The sequence below is a fragment of the Python bivittatus genome, unplaced genomic scaffold (assembly GCF_059951505.1).
Source record: "Python bivittatus isolate LINGU-HERP-01145 unplaced genomic scaffold, Pbiv_v1 ctg000020_np1212, whole genome shotgun sequence".
Taxonomy (NCBI): Eukaryota; Metazoa; Chordata; class Lepidosauria; order Squamata; family Pythonidae; genus Python; species Python bivittatus.
In genome coordinates, this window is record NW_028277030.1 from 120241585 (window position 1) to 120255628 (window position 14044).

At 38.6% G+C, this 14044-nt stretch overlaps 1 protein-coding gene across 1 annotated transcript in view; it reads right to left on the minus strand.

Annotated features, from left to right (window-relative positions):
* Positions 1 to 6993, minus strand: part of TTBK1 (tau tubulin kinase 1) — a 129951-nt gene extending 122958 nt beyond the window's left edge. Inside the window, exon 1 of the mRNA XM_088147982.1 lies at positions 6680 to 6993. The gene's annotated coding sequence lies outside the window, so the exon portion shown is untranslated. The remainder of the gene's footprint in view (positions 1 to 6679) is intronic.
* Positions 6994 to 14044: the final 7051 nt, after the last annotated feature.

Sequence of the window (14044 nt, forward strand, 5' to 3'; positions counted from 1 at the left end):
TGAGAAAGAAACTCAAAATAGCCCTGCCTTGATTTTGTTTGGTATAAGGTGAGGCAGACAGAAACTCTGACAAGTTTTCATTATTAGCCCTTTGAGGTAGGCCAAGGACAAGAAACAGAAGCAGCATGGATTCCAGGAATGTTCTTTATTGCTGTAGGTTAAAGTAACAGAATTTTGAAATTCATGACTAAGATTTTCCATCTTTTAGCTGCCACAAGTAACTACTCTGACATTTCTGGAAGTAGTATTGAAAGAGGGAGGCTTGTCTTCCTAATGCATCCCACACAAATTTGCTATGAGCTTCATATAAAGAAAGAAATGCACCCAACTGCAGCTTCAGGAGAAATAGATTGTGAAACTGGCATTTCTGTAAACAATGTAAACTTGCCATCTCAACCATCACTTCCCTAAATTTTCAAAACCTGCTAATTAATTTTTTTTTGTTTTATAAAAATATTTTGTCTACTTGGCCCAAGGTCATAAAATACAATTTTCCTAGATAGGTTTCGACAAATAATTCATTGAGGAGCAATCAAGAGCAGCATCAGGATATCATTCAGAACTGGTAACACAAGAAATGAAAAGTACTAGTGAAAAATGCAGTTGTTTTTATCTGTAAACTAACATAGTAGTTCCCACAGATTAATTTTAAGTGAAAAGAACATCACTTTTCAATCAAATCTATCACTGGGACAATCAGTCTGAGAAAATGAGAAGTTCTGTAAACTGTGAGATCCTGCCCTGATGTTAAAGAACGTAAGCCTCAATAAGATTGACTAACAACCCACTCCTATGCATGTCTACTTCTCTTCGAATTCAGCAAACTTTACCTATGCACAGACAACATAGGAAAATATTATAAATTTAGTAAGAGTCACCAAGAAAAGAATCTGTGCAGGCGTACATCTAGAACATGCTGAAATCAAATATCCTTGAACCAGATTCAAGCCTGAAAGAAAAGAAGTGAGACTGCTGTAATAAACAGTTGAGGTCCTAGTGCTTGGTCCAAAGCACTCCTTTCACATCATTTTCAAAGTGTACATTGCCTTACAGGGCGCCACTCCAAAATGCTTCTACAGTAAGCAGTATAAAATGTATTATAAATGAATAAAATATTGCAGAACCATTTCAACTGCAATCACTTAATTAGTGTTGCAACGTGGGAAAGCAAAGCATTCTACCACAAATACCTTTAATCAAAGGATCAAAGAGGGCAGGAAAAAAAAAACAGAAATGCACAGAAGTGTGTACAAGGCCAGCAAAGTGGCTGCTTCAATGTGGTACGCTGCAGTACTTAGAAGTGGAAGTTGCTTTGCAGAGCAACACTGAAGGGGTGTTTCATCAAATGCACAATCAAAGTGAAGTGCCTCTTCAAGGCTCTGCACAGACTAGTTGTTATTATATTTATCTCTCTTAATACAGCTTTGAATTTATGGAGTTGTTTCCAGAAACAATGACAAAATCATAACAACCACCTTGGATCAGGCCAAGGGCTTATCTAGCCCAGTATTCTGCTTTCCACAACGGCCAAGTTAATGTCAATGGGAAGCCAACACAATAGCATCTTCCTGCTCATATGCTTTAGCAACTGATATCAAGTGGTTTATTGTTTCTGAAACTAGTGGCAATGTTTAGTCATCATAATTTCTAGCCACTAATAGTCTCATTCTCCCTTAATTTGTTCAATAACATACTTTTAAGGAAATACAAATTAGAGGCCATATTTGTATTTTGCATTTGTATCTTCCGTAGGTTAACTATGCACTGTGTGAAGAAATATGTCCCTATTTGATTTCAATCTTCCATCATTCTGCTCCTTTGCATGACTGTAAGACCTAGTATTATAAGAAGAAAATACTTACATACATACATACATATATTTTACTTACATCATGCTTGATTTTATAAAGCTTAGGGGGATGTACTCTTGTTTGGCTGCAGCCTGTACTTGGTATTTTGAGAATTATGCTGAGTTATGCACCACAAGAAATAAATGGTCCCAAGTAAAAGTTGATTGGGAGGGAAAAAACTAATTTAGTGTAAATATAAATGAAATATATTAAATACAGTTAATGACTATACATCATGTTCTGTAACATTAAAAACTCTAATTTGGTAGAAAACCTTGGTCAAATTATTTTGCACATTTCCCAACTCTGAAATATTATTTTTAGAAACTTAGCAGCCTAAATCCATTATTATCATGAGGATCTTTTAGTCAGAACTATTTTTCCTGATTTCAGTAGGTATATTCTAAGCATAATATAGTTTAAACTATATTGTGGCTTACAATCATATGTGATATACCTTAGGTCTCAAGTCTATTTATCTTTATTAGTAAAAGAGGTTACAGCTCAGTGGCAACTCACAGGTTTTTCATGTAAAGATCCAAATCTAATCCTTGAAATCTTCAGTTAGAGCATATTATGTAGCTGTGCTAGGTAAGATCCCAGAAACTGTTACTATTATTGAGCTATATAGTAATATATCATATCGTGTGTTAAAGAGTTGTTCTGCATGAAATGGGCAATGAAATGGGCAGTGAAAATTTGAAATATAAATAAATAAATAAATAAATGTGTAGCATGCAGCTCCACTTCTGAATTCTGTTTACAGTAGCGTAAACAACGAGGGGGTAAAACTTAATTCCCCCCAACATTTACTTCGCTAAATACCTTCTCCATACAAACATTAAAAAAAAAAAAAACCTCCATTAATGCCAATGGAGTTGGCTCTAGTACTACCTGAGGAGACAGAAATTGTGTTAAGGAAATGACTCAGATTAAAGGTATAAACCTTGCAATAATGCCTTTTATACAGAGGGCTATCAGGACTGGCCTTCACATGCTTAGTTTAACTCCCACATGCAAGTCAACTTTTAATACAGATCACTGTAAACAATCAATTCATATATTTTACAGAAATCACATCTTAAAATTTACTTGTACTAGGAAACCTTCTTTTTCATCCAAGAATTTACCACATAGCCCTTATACTGGGGATAGGGAATTTCTAGACATCAGTTAAGACCCCTCCCACTGCTCCAAGGCCCCTCAGCTACATCTAGTTTTATCTTCATCAAGTCTCATCTATTCCCTTTGAGAAGCATAAGTTGGCTCCAGCATCTGTATGCTTTGCCTTCCTTTGAAGGGGAAAAGCAGGATATAGGTCATAATGAGAAAATACAATCCTACCAATGCTCTTACAGGCAGAAAGCCCACTCCCTCCTGTATGCAGAAAATAAGTCAGGAGATAGGGCTTCCCTATTCAAATGCTTACTCCCAATGGCTTCCAGGGACGATGGCAGGTTCAACCCAGCACTCCAAGCAGGTCAATTATCTCTTTAGTATACTTAGCTACTATGTTTGTCAGTTAACAAGGTGTTGCTCCAAAAATGACAATTCTCTGCCATTTATTTTTTTTTTATTATTATTATTATTATTATTATTAAATTTGTATGCTGCCCATCTCCCCCAATGGGTGACTCTGGGCGGCTCACAATTAAAAATCAAGAACCTATAAACAATTAAAATACCCCATAAATAAATAAGTACTCAATCCATTAAAATCCACTAAAAACAAACCCTATACATAAATACTGCACTCAAGATGATGGGGGTGGTGGTAAAATCAATTACCTCACAAGCCACTTCCACTGATGCGAGCCCCCATCCAGCCCCCAGGCCTTCTGGCATAGCCAGGATTTCACACCTTTCCTAAAGGCCATGAAAGTGGGGCCACACCACGCCTCGGGAGGAAGATCATTCCATAGAGCAAGGGCCACAGCAGAAAAGGTCCTCCGCCTAGATCCCACCAGTCGAAATTCCTTGACTGGTGGGGTCTGCAACATGCCCCTTCTGCCAGACCAAGTGGGGCGGGCTGAAATAACAGGGGCGGGAAGCTTTAATAATATTAAAGCTTTGATATAATCAGATAGTAAGAACTAAAGGATATGAACCAGATTTTAAAAATACATATAATCTAAGTTGATGGTTAGTAAAAGCAGTAAAAAATACAAAACCTGAGATTAATTCTTAGGAAAAGGAATACTGCATGCCTATGTTCCTAAAACATAAGAAAGACATATATCACCACCTAGCATTTATATATAAGTTTTAGTTGAGTTGTGGCAGCTGATTTTATATTAGAAATAATAAAATAAAATAATAAAAATTAAAATACTGCCAATAAACTTTTGGATAAAAAATAGAGTAATTATTTCACTAGGTCACCTGGCTCCATGATACCCTACATTTTGTTACATTAGCCAATCTTTTTTGAAGCCATCTATTTTAATGAATATCACTGAATGACATCAAATTTGATGTTATTTATGCAGTAGCACTTCCTTTTGATGTACATTCATTACCAATCAATTGTATTGACTGGACCCACCTTCTAGTGGAACAAGAGAAAATGGCTCTATATTCATTGTAAACACATTAATTTTAGTACAATGTTCTAATGCATCATCTTCCAGTTATTAGAAGTTGCAGGTCATAGGTAAAATATATGTTTCAGATCTAAAGGTTTTCAAATTCAGCCCCTGACTTTGCCAACAGAGCTGGGGAAACTTCTGCCTAAAATTCTAGAAGGCCACCTTTACTCACCATAGATAATATTGTGTTTGATATTCCTCTATAGAACACAGTTTCTTATAATCTCAAGAAAGATATAGTTCTAATCTGATAGTTTCAGTTTGTGTATCATTTTAGAATGTATTAGAGTTTTACAAAATTCTTTTTGAGACTGGACTTTAGTCTAACATTTAGACTGCATTGTAGTCTAAATGTTAATAACCTGAGATTTCTATAACAATATAAATTTTATAATTTTATTTTAAATTTTCTTCTTGTCTGGAAACGCCATCCTGGGACACTAGCATAAGAGTCCCAATTATAGCATGCAGCATCAGTGTTTCTAAACAGTGTCAGAATCTGTTTGTTTGAACTAATTTTATTGACAAATATTTTTTGCTATCTCAAATCACTATTCAGCTTGACAGTCATTTAGTATATTTGGATCCATGAACTAGTTATGTTCTTACAGTGAGCAGATGTCTAGAGTATGCCATGGAATATATGAATCTAGCAAGAAAATTATCAGTATTTAGCATAATGCACTATTCACCCCCAAAAAGCAGAAGCATGACATTCAAAACTTAAGAAGTGACTAGATTGCCTATCACTGTAAACTACTGTATCTGGAAAGATATATGTGTAGCAAAATATCATATTTGAGAGGAGGTGGCAAATTAGAAAGCACTCAAAACAAAACTGATATATAATAATATGAACAAAAGATTAGTGATAAAAAAGAATAACTGAAATGGATCTAAAGAAAAAAAGGAGATAGCAATGGTTTAAAGTACAAAATGGAATAAGAACTAATAAGAGAAAGTTCCCATTTGCAAGCGCAGAACTTGAATCTAAAAGAATGAGGAACCTGCAACTAATGCATGATTGCCACATAAAAGTTTTATGTTATCAGATACTCAGAAGTTTCATCCCAAATTGAACTGTGCTATCTATTCAGCTCAAGTTGTAAAGCCTTTTTGTGACCTTTTCTCATGTCTGCACCCCTCCTCCATAAGAACAACTTAAAGGAACTGGGGGAAAAAAGTCACCATATCTAAGCAAGTTTACCATTTAACACTCCACCATAATTTCCTAAACTCAGATCCCAGCCTTTTTGCAAAATTCAAACATATCTATTCTTTCCATTGCATTCAACATATATTTAAAGCATCAGTCTGTGCTAATGGTCAGGATTAATAATTTTTTAAAGATGCTCCTACTGACAAATCCAAAGGATAGTGTATGTTTTAAATGATATACAGGGGCACATGTGCCTCATGCTTCTACAGTAATATCTAAGGGATAAGCAGAGTTGAGGAGGCAGAAGTGTGCATACAACGGCCTCATCATCACTGCTTTCTTTCGTAAAGTTAATGTAGGCTTTCCAAAAGCAGAGGCCCTATGATTTCTGGAGTACCTGAAAATTTCCAAAGCCCCTGAGCAAGAAATACAGCTCCACTTCCTCGAAGAGGGCACATCTTCCATATACAAACTTTGTATGGTCTCTTTACCGGAGCTGCTCCGGGAAGATTCCCAACTCAGATTATTCTATGACTCATGTTCTCCCTCTACACCCATCATGGCTAAAAGATGCCCAGACAGATCCGTTACTTCCACCCTCCCCTCTACTGGTTCCCCGAGGCGATAAAAGTCAACCATCGGAGCCCCGCCCCCATCTCTCAGGTAAACCACGCGGCCCGCCCTTGAGAAGCCCCGCCCCTCACCTCCCCCCTCTGCCTGCACTGCAGTTTGTCCAAACTCGCCTCCTTCTTTTGCCACTCGCATCCACCACCCAGAGGCTGCTCCGAATCGCGACTGGCCAAAAATATCGTCAATCCCGCCCCGAGGCATCCTGGGAGCTTAGATCCCCGCCACGCTGAGGCTCCTGTCTCCCCCGCCCTCGAAGGGGAGAGAAGAACTACAACTCCCAAAATGCACCACTAGGCCACACTTCAGAGGAGGGGTCCAGGCACGGCCCTACCTCCTGGGCCCCAGCCCCCTCCTCGCTCCCCCAAGTGTCTGATTAAGGGGGTGGCGGGACCGCGGTCCCGCCTCGAAATCCCCCAGTCTGCGGGCCGGCCCGCCCCTCCCTCGGCGCTCACCTGGTCCTTGCCGCAGCCGTTGGTGAGGGTGGTGCATCCTCTACCAGCTGCCCTCAGTCAGTGCGGCACCGGCGAGTAGCTCCCTGCCCTGCCTGGGACTGTCTGGCAAGCTGCCTCCTCCTGTGGGGGCCGCCCCGGGAGCATCCTCCCCCCTCCCGCACCGGCCTCGGGATGGGTCCGCGGCGGCAGAAGGGAGGAGGAGGAGGCGGCGGCTCTGCTAGCGGGATTCGCCCACAATGCACTGCGCGCAGAAGCAGCAGCGGGCGCCGCCGCGCCTGACATCAGCTCCAGCCTCCGCAGCGCCGCCCCGCCCCACCTTGCCGGCTTCCTCCGGGACCTCCGGTGGCTTCCGCGCGCTGCAACAGTGCTGCCTCCCAACGGTGCGTGTGCCGTTACATGAAGTGTCTCATGTCGTACTGTGCACCGCTCTGAACCCTTCTTCAAACACTCCGAGCTTTCTGCGCGCGTTTTAAGATAACTAGGGCTATTTTGTCTGGGCTGCAAAAATCCGAACCATCACAAAACGTTAGGATTTTCTGTATCCCGTCTGGATTGTTGCTGACCAGATACGATCGCCCTATGATAACTGGAAAACCCTGATCGCTCCAGCACATGAGTGGACACCTTGCACTAATACTTCATCAACCCAGTCCTAGGCATTTTGCTGCTGAGGTGACCTATGGAACAAAAGTTTATCTTAACCTACTTCCTTATTTTATCCATCAAGTATTTTTATAACTCATTCATTATTATTAAATGCACTTAAAAATAATATTATATATAATTTTTAATTATGGGAATTATAATGTCCCCAATTCCTGTATCTATAGCTAAACTGAAGTTTTTATTCTGCAATAAAATTAGGTAACAAAAGACAATCAAGGAAATGTGTGCAAAAAAATTTAAAAGCATTAAAAACAAAAACCCAAAGCATCTGGAAAAGTCCATTGGCCAACTTAGCAAATGGACTTCACAGATGCTTATGGGATAGAGATACAAAGGAGGATAAAAATTTTAAAAGATATAAAAAGGCAAAGTTCAATAAAAGTATGAAATTCTACAAAAGGAATAATGAGCCCAACAATTTCAGTTCTAGCTTCTCCCTCAAATGCTTTTCATGTTGGAGTTAATTACAGCAAGGAAAATGTAATTAGATATGCAGATATGGTTCACTCAGACTCTATGAATAGATTAAAAACACAGCAAGAACTACTTAGTGAAGGCTGGGATATACCATGGTTGATGTAGTTACAAATTGCTGGAAGGATAAAATCAGGTCTCAGTAAGGAAGAAGGGATATTAAGAAAAAACACAGAATTTGAAACACTCATACAAAACCAACCCCATGTATTACGTGCATATATAAACTTTTACCTAGATATGATATAGAGACAGAACAAACAAAAAAGTTGTATAACAAATGGATGCTAAATTTTAAATAAACAGTTTCAACACAACAATGAGAAGTATTGTGGACTAAGTCTACAAAATTTACATCAAGTTATAACTTAAAGGAAAATTGGTACAAAATGTTCTACAAATTGTATACAACTCCATCAATAATATCTAAGATAGAGAAATCATACAGTAATAAGTGTTGGAAATACCATGAAATAGAAGGAACATTTTACCAAATGTGATAGTCATGTAAAAAAAAAAACACCAAGGGTACTGGAAAAACCTACATAGTACAATGCAGAAAATTTTGAAATTTAAATTTGAAATGAAGCCACAACTTTCCTTACTAGGTATAATCTCAGAAAAAATCAACAAGAAACATCTTAATATAATGAGATATATGCTTACAGCAGGGAGAATAAATTCTGCTCAACATTGGAAAAAAGATACAATTCCAACAACATCGGATTGGGAACTCAAACCTGGAGAATATGCACCAATGGCAAAACTAACAGTGTATATACACAACGAAGTTTAATCAGATTTGAGCAAGAATAGTTCCCATACATATAATATATCACACAGCATGGCAAATATAACCACTTACAGTCTGTCTTCTAAGGGGGCCTAAATGTCTGCAAATATTGTAAATTAGCAGATGTATAAAAAGGGGGAAGTCAGAAACCCAATAGGTTTTTTTTTTCCTTTTCCTTTTCTATTTTTGGTATTTTAATTGTTGTTAAATTTGCTTCGTTTATTTTTTCCTTTTATTAACATGTATGTCACACACACACACACACACACACACAAAGTAATAATACAATGGTTACTTTAATACTAAGTAATCAGCTTAAGATTGAAACCTTTATCATACAACAAATACTTTGATACAATTCACAGCAGTTTTTTCTCAATGTTATATTCAACTCTGGAAGAAAAAGTCTAATAATTATGCTTGTGATATTAACATCCTAAATTGTAGTTAATATTGATAGAATACTTATCTCTGTTTTCTCTGTTTCTAATACTCTAAGTTATCTAAATAATAGCATGTCAATAATTGTTAATTAATATTGTATAAACATCACTGTACTGAAACAATACAATGTATCAAGATTTATAACAACAATAAAAAAGAAAAAAGCTAAAATCATATTAAATCCATTTTAAAACAGGAAAATAGGTGTTAACTAGCTATGACATTATGGAAAATTCTGACATAGGCTAGAAGATTTTACTCTGTGTCTCATTTTTAACAAAAGAGAAGGTCATTAAGCAATGAATACTGTATATGTAAGGTTAAGTAAATTATTCTAGATTAATACATGTGGTTTAACTGCATTTTGTCTAAGTCTGAATCATAGTTTGCTTTAAAAAGAACTATTCCAGATATTATTACATTTAAGAACTTTAATAAAACAGCAAAGAAATGTGTAATCAACTCTTCACATTTATGACAGAAACAGCCTCAAAGGATTTTAAATGACGCTTTTATTCTTGTGATCATACACTTAACCTGAAATCTGTTTTCAGTACTGTAGCAGTCCTAGAATGCATATACAAATCACAGTTTATCTGAATGTGTACAAAGTCTCTTTTGAACAACAGCGTGTTGCCGCTCATTAGAATTCTGAAGCAAAACATGCAACACAACTTCAAAGCAGGCTCGAGATTTTTTTCAAAAAGGTGCAAGTATTATGCAGTCCTCACCTGCCTCTTGACTGTTTTTAACCAGGAGCAGCGTATGCCAAATATTTGAGGCTCTGCTGTTCAGTCTCTTCTCATTCATGTCTCCTAAAATGTCTGATCATCAAGTGGACAATGTACACAACTTTTTCCTCTTTGAAATGGATTGCTTGCCACAGAACAGTGAAACCATTGTTTTCTTTTTTAAAAACTCTGCTTACAGGAATAAAGCACTTTAAAGAAGATGGAAAAAGTAAGAGTCAAGGGACAATGTCATTAGTTCTCTTTTCGACATGCAAGGCACTGAGATTATTGCACCTTTTGTCCTCAGGTCACCTGCCTTTTGTATTCCCAGTGCAACCTTGTGAAGCTTCTTGGTCCAACCTGGCAAGTTTGACTACCTTAACTGAGCAACATTCTGCAGCATCACCATCTGCTTGTATGAATTCATTTAAATCTTATCTTCATGGGTTTTTCATGCATATGAATTTAATTCACTCAAGGATAGGAAGCAGGCATTCTTTGAGACCATGTTTACTAACACATTATTTTCTTTAAACTACTATTAATCTAGAATACAGTGCAGGAAATATACACACACAATAGCTCTTAGGTATGGAACACATTTAATTAGCAGTCCACTCAAACATGGACAAGTATTTTAATTGCTCCCAGCTACTTCAGAATTTACAGAATTTCTTAAATTTCAGCCCCCCCCCCCCCGCATCTCTTGGATGGAGATAGTGAATGCACCTTCACCCAGACAAGGGGGCTTTGAGAGAGAACATGTCTATTTTGCATTGTCTTCCAACCTGCGTTGTTGCCTTCCTCATCCCCCAAGTAAAATAAAATAAGGTCACTAGCTCAACTCCAGATAACTTCATGGATACTCCAGGTAGTTTTCTCTACAGCAATATGGAAGTTGTTTGCCAATTCTTGGGGGGGGGGGGGGGGCTGGGATAGATTTATCTATCAACAATGCCTGTTGAAATTATTAAATTTGGAGTGACTCCATGAAACCATCTTATATTGTTCTTTAATCCATCTCACTGTATTGATGTTACTGTTTGTAATATGCAGGCACACAGCCATAGGACTGGGCAAATACAAGGTTTGGGGAGTGTGGGCATGTGGGCATCCATTAAGTTCACTGTTGATTGTAAAAATTGGCTACATCATTGCAAAATGGGCTTTTTCCCCAAGAGGTGGAAATCTATTGGTTTTCCTGTGATGGGTGATGATTGCTCCTCTCCTTCCAATTAAAAAAACACATCCATTATCTTCTCCAGAATTGGGCTCCCAATAAAAGGTATTTTTTTCACATGTACCCTCTTGGTAACATTGCTAATACATTTCACGTGCCATTCAAAGTATTTTTGTTAAAGGATCCATACATCCCGAACCATACTGTTCAGATGAGGCAGGAAATTGCTCTGGTGTCTTCCAGATACTGGCCTAGCCAGCAAATAGTTTCAGGTCTGCATGCCTCCGAACTCCAAGCCCCAGACCCCAAAGTGATGGTATTTAAGCCTGTCTTGTCTTAGTAGGTATAGATTAGCTTCCTCTTCACAGACTGCCAAATTAGGGTATTCTTGAACCATCTTCTCTTTAACTAAGGGTATTTTGTGGGCATCATTTTTGTAGGGTGGAGTGGTATTTCTGGTTTTCAGCAACAGTGGTATTCAACCAAGCAATTAAGGGGCTGAGTTCATACATTGTACCAAATTTAATGTAGCTTATTTATGTTTGAGCAGCATGTGAACATTGTGGCTTGTAAATATGGCGTACGGTTTTGTAAGGTGTGTAAAACCATGTGTGTCTTAGTCAACCATCATTTAATGAACTATGGCTTAGCATGTGTAAATCTAGCCAATGACTCTCAAAGTTTCATCAATGTTGGTAGTTTGAAATGTATTACAGGTAGTCCTCAATTTATGACCATTTGTATAGCAACCATTCGAAGTTACAATGGCACTGAAAGTGACTTACAAACAGTCCTCACACTTATGACCATCAGAGCATCCCTGCAGTCATGTGATCAAAATTCATGCACTTGGCAACCAGCATGTATTTATGATGGTTGCAGTGTCCCAGGGTCACATGATTGCCATTTGCAACCTTCCCAGCCAGCTTTCAAAGAACAAAGTCAATGGGGGAAGCGAATTTGTTTAACAACCATGTGATTCACTTAATGATCACAATGATTCGCTTAATGACTGTGGCAAAAAAGGTCATAAAATCGGGCATGACTCACTTAATGACCACCTCACTTAGCAACAGACGTTCTGGTCCCAATTGTAGTCATAAGTCAAGAACTACCTGCATCTGATTTGTTAGCCGAAAACAAATGTTTGTGCCCAGCTCCAAATATCCTATATATCCATTTTTTTAGAGGGGGGGAGGTAACTAAGAGCACCTTTTACAATGCCTAATTTTTTATATATGCACAAGCTATATATATTTTTCTCTGAAACACTTCAAAAGCTATCACTCATGCTTTCTCTCCTTAAAAGCTGACAAGTGATATACAGACATACGGTAAATGATAATAATGGGTACATTTGCTGGCACAGTGAATTTAAAGCTATGGCATATATAAAAGCAGAGAACAGAAATGTTGCATGAAGACTATCTCAAATTAAAAACACTTAAACTTCAGTATCCACAATTAAAATAAACAAAGTACAGTCAGGTCCAGAAATATTGGGACATCGACACAATTCTAACATCTTTGGCTCTATACACCACCACAATGGATTTGGAATGAAACAAACACAATGTGCCTTAACTGCAGACTGTCAGCTTTAATTTGAGGGTATGTACATCCAACTCAGGTGAACGGTGTAGGAATTACAACAGTTTGCATATGTGCCTCCCACTTGTTAAGGGACCAAAAGTAATGGGGCAGAATAATAATCATAAATCAAACTTTCCCGTTTTAATACTTGGTTGCAAATCCGTTGCAGTCAATCACAGCCTGAAGCCTGGAATGCATAGACATCACCAGACACTGGGTTTCATCCCTGGTGATGCTCTGCCAGGCCTCTACTGCAACTGTCTTCAGTTCCTGCTTGTTCTTGGGGCATTTTCCCTTCAGTTTTGTCTTCAGCAAGTGAAATGCATGCTCAATGGGATTCAGGTCAGGTGATTGACTTGGCCATTGCATAACATTCCACTTCTGTCCCTTCAAAAACTCTTTGGTTGCTTTTGCAGTATGCTTTGGGTCATTGTCCATCTGTACTGTGAAGCGCCGTCCAATGAGTTCTGCAGCATTTGGCTGAATGTGAGCAGCTAATATTGCCCGAAACACTGCAGAATTCATCCTGCTGCTTTTGTCAGCAGTCACATCATCAATAAATACAAGAGAACCAGTTCCATTGGCAGCCATACATGCCCACACCATGACACTACCACCACCATGCTTCACTGATGAGGTGGTATGCTTAGGATCATGAGCAGTTCCTTTCCTTCTCCACACTCTTCTCTTCCCATCACTCTGGTACAAGTTGATCTTGGTCTCATCTGTCCATAGGATGTTGTTCCAGAACTGTGAAGGCTTTTTTAGATGTCGTTTGGCAAACTCTAATCTGGCCTTCCTGTTTTTGAGGCTCACCAATGGTTTACATCTTGTGGTGAACCCTCTGTATTCACTCTGGTGAAGTCTTCTTTTGATTGTTGACTTTGACACACATACACCTACCTCCTGGAGAGTGTTCTTGATCTGGCCACCTGTTGTGAAGGGTGTTTTCTTCACCAGGGAAAGGATTCTTCGGTCATCCACCAGTTGTTTTCCGTTGTCTCCCGGGTCTTTTGGTGTTGCTGAGCTCACCGGTGCGTTCCTTCTTTTTAAGAATGTTCCAAACAGTTGTTTTGGCCACGCCTAATGTTCTTGCTATCTCTCTGATGGGTTTGTTTTGTTTCTTCGGCCTAATGATGGCTTGCTTCACTGATAGTGACAGCTCTTTGGATCTCATCTTGAGAGTTGACAGCAACAGACTCCAAATGCAAATAGCACACTTGAAATGAACTCTGGGCCTTTTATCTGCACATTGTACTTGGGGTACTGAGGGAATATCACACACCTGGCCATGGAACAGCTGAGAAGCCAATTGTCCCATTACTTTTGGTCCCTTAACAAGTGGGAGGCACATATGCAAACTGTTGTAATTCCTACACCGTTCACCTGAGTTGGATGTACATACCCTCAAATTAAAGCTGACAGTCTGCAGTTAAGGCACATTGTGTTTGTTTCATTCCAAATCCATTGTGGTGGTGTATAGA